Raw genomic sequence first — 3,837 nt, 5'->3', positions numbered from 1 at the left:
ATTGCCCAAAATGAAGTTCTGACCATTGATATTCTTTATTATCAGGCGCAGGCTACCGCCGCTATCCGGGCTCAGTTAGAGGCGGCCCAGAAGAGGAATAGCGAGCTGGAGGCGACCATCAACAACCTCAAGGCCGAGCTGAGACCTCTTCGCCAAAAGATGTCCTCATACGAAACCTTGGAGAAATCCTTGGCGAGCGTAAAGGAACGCCTGGTGACCCAGGAGAAGAGTCTTACTCAGGAGCTCTCGAAAAAGGCCGAGCAAGAAAAGAAAGAGTTGGTCCGAGAGATGATGGAAGACTCTGCTCAAATCCAGCGCATGACTTGGGGCCGCCTCTTCCCCAATGCCGACTTTGCTTCATGGGAAAAAACATACCGCCAGTGTTCTGATAGATATAATCAAGAGATCCTGGCTGCTTCTGAGGAAGAGGCGTTGGAGGAGGAGGAGCAGCCGGTAGTGGCGCTTGTGCCGCTTGGGGGTAATGCATCAAAGAAGGATGCAGCTGAAGCCGAGTCCAGCAAGAAGAGTGCTGACCAGGCGGCAGCTGCTAATATTGAAGATCTGCCCCCTTCTTAAGCTTTATGTCTTCTTTCCACGGCCTGCGTGCCGTTTGTTTGTATTTACCCGGCCAGGGGGCCAGGGCTCTGAATATTTTTCCGGTCTTTAATGACCGGCTTCCTTTTAATGAATATTTTTGTTTTGCTTAAAATTTGTTCAAGTATTGAATATTCTGATATCCCATTGTACACTATACCGACTGTTTTACATGGCCGATAGTTGCAGACAGGTACGGATAGTTAGTCACGCCGCCTATGCCCCTGGACGACTGGTTGTCTGTTTCCAGGCTAGACGATCAGTCGGCCATTTATCCAATCGGTATTCGAACCATCTTAAAGACTAGATCCCTTTAGGCAGGCGGTTCTGTCCTTTGTAAAATTAACCAAGTAGGAAAGTGGTTTCCTACTTGTCATATTTTTAGGCTAGAGACTTTAGGCCGTCTAGGCCGACTGTTCCCCGCCATATTTAATCTAGTGTGAATAGGTGCTGTATGAACACCTTTTTAGTTTCATACTAAATTTTTAAGGAGTAACCAAGTAAACATGATTGTTACCTAGTCGCCAAGTAACTGAGTAGTAGAGGTATCAAGCGGTTGGTACCGGTTGTTCCCCTTTATTCGCCAATGTTTGTTGGCTTTTAACTCATAGGTTGTTAACCTAGCAGGAGTAGTGGTTGAGAGCCCCTGTTTGCTAAAAACAGGCGGACGACTCATACCTTTTAGGCTCCATACTAAGTTTGAGAGAGTGACTATGAGTTAACTTTGGTGTTACTCAGTCGCCGTCACTCCTGCTTGAGTAGTAAAGGTACCAGGCGGCGGAGGCCGGCTGAACCTTTTGATTCGCCAATGTTTGTTGGCTATTAACTCAAGAGGTACCCCCTGCATTTATCCCAAGTAATACAGGCGGTCATCTGACTCATATGTCAATTGCTACCACTGGTTTGGTTAGTGATAGAGTTATCCTTGTCTCAAAAACGGCTACGTGGTTGACCTTGGGGGCAGTCGTATAGGTGTCGTGTAATTAGTTTATAGAGCAATGTTCCACCCAAAAGGGAGCTGCTCTCTGCGACGAATTTCATCCGGAGGGATGCCGCCGGACACCTGCTATGATGTTGGGACAGGTCGTATTAGTTTTGAAGATTGGATCAGTTGGCTTGACGCCTGGTCTGATCATTCGGCTTGTGGCCTTGGTTAGTTCTTGGTGAACGTATGTGCTAAGTAAGAGGAGGGTAGCCGCCTGTTTAGGCACAGGGTCGGCCAGGCAACCACGTATAAGGGGGGTGGCTGTGTGCTTTGGAACCAGTCGGCCCTCTTCTATGGAGAGTAGCCGACTATATGTCCAGACGGCATGCCCCTATGGTGATAGAGTAAAATATTCAATGGAGAGTAGCCGACTGTAAAGGTACAGGCGGCATGCCCCTCTGAAGATAGAGTAAAATACTCAATGGAGAGTAGCCGACTGTAAAGGTACAGGCGGCATGCCCCTCTGAAGATAAAGTGAAATACTCAAAGGAGAGTAGGCGACTGTAAATGTATAGGCGGCCTGCCCCTCTTAAGTAAGAATAAAAATTGAACATGGAGAGTAGCCGACTGTTTGTCAATAGGCATGCCCCTCTTCAGTAAAAATGAAAACTGAGTATGGAGAGTAGCCGACTGTTTGTTAGTAAGCGTGCCCCTCTTAGTACAAAATTGAATGAAACAGCAAACTTTAATTAAGTAGCCCTTGACTATTTACATCATTCAAAAGAAATATTTCTTAAGATTATCTACATTCCAAGTTCGAGGCAACGGTTGTCCGTCTGGTGTTCCCAGACGGTAGGTACCGTCCCTGACCTCTTCACAGATTCGGTAGGGTCCTTCCCAGTTGGAAGTTAGTTTTCCAGACTCATTAGCCCTACCAACTGCTTCCATTTTTCTAAGTACAAAGTCCCCCACTTTGAGTGGACGCCTGTGTACTTTTTTGTTGTATGATCTAGTCATTCTCAGGCGGTAAATTTCATGGCGCAAGACAGCATTGCCCCTCCTTTCAGGAAGTGAGTCTAATCCCAGGCGTATGGCTTCCCAGTTTGCCTCTTCGTCATATAGCATTACTCGAAGAGTCGGCTCGTAGTGTTCTATTGGAAGAACAGCTTCCGCACCATAAGTTAGGAGGAATGGAGTTTCTCCAGTTGCCCCTTTTTCAGTCGTCCTAATGGCCCAGAGAACATGTGGTAATTTATCCGCCCATAGGCCGCCTGCTCGTTCAATCTTTTTCTTGAGACCGTCTGAGATGATTTTATTAAAGGCTTCTACCTGGCCGTTTGCTTGTGGACGGCCGACAGATGCAAAGTAATGTGCAATTCCTTGGTCACCCAACCAGCTTTTGAGAACAGGCGTCTCAAATTGGGGACCATTATAAAAAACCATAGACATGGGAACCCCGAACCGAGTGATGACATTTTTCCAAATGAATGAAATTACATCCTTCGTCTTGATTCCCTTTACAGCCTCCGCCTCTACCCATTTAGTGAAGTAGTCGACGGCAACAAGTATGTACCTCCTTCCGCCTGTAGCAGGCGTATATGGACCCAGAATATCCATGCCCCACTTAGCAAACGGTAGTGGGCTATGAATGGTAGTGAGGTCAGTAGCCGGACGGTGAATTAGTTTGCCAAACCTTTGGCACTTGTCACATTTTTTCACCATCTCCATCGCATCTGCTTCTAAAGTAGGCCAAAAGTAGCCCTGCCTCCTTGCCCGTTGAGCAAGCGTCCTACCGCCTATATGGGAAGCACAGTAACCAGAGTGAAGATCGTCCAGTATCTCTCGCCCCTTTTCTGGAGTAACACACTTTAAGAAGGGTTGAAGGTACCCCCTTTTGTGAAGTTCTCCCTTTATTATTTCAAAACTGGTTGCTCGTTTTTTCAGTGCTGCCGCCTGTTGATGATCATCCGGCAGGGTACCATTTGTCAGATATGCCCTGATTGGATCCATCCAGGTTGAGCTTCTGTCTAAGATTCCAATAGGGTCTTCCTCAATGCTTCTCCTCTCCATTACTTCCCAAAAAACAGTTCGAGGAGTATCACAGGAGGCGGATGATGCTAATTTTGAAAGTGCATCCGCCTGGTTGTTTTCTGATCTCGGCACTTGGGTCAGATGGAAATCCTCAAGGGAGCCGACTGCTTGTCGGACCGCCTGTAAATACTTGATCATGGCCGGATGGGTTGCTTCGTATTCGCCATTGTAATGACTCACTATCAATTGTGAATCGGAACATGCGTCTATTTTTCTTGCTCCTGCCG

The sequence above is a fragment of the Chenopodium quinoa genome, unplaced genomic scaffold (genome assembly GCF_001683475.1).
Source record: "Chenopodium quinoa cultivar QQ74 unplaced genomic scaffold, ASM168347v1, whole genome shotgun sequence".
Classification (NCBI taxonomy): Eukaryota; Viridiplantae; Streptophyta; class Magnoliopsida; order Caryophyllales; family Amaranthaceae; genus Chenopodium; species Chenopodium quinoa.
Note: the sequence above shows the minus strand (reverse complement) of the source record.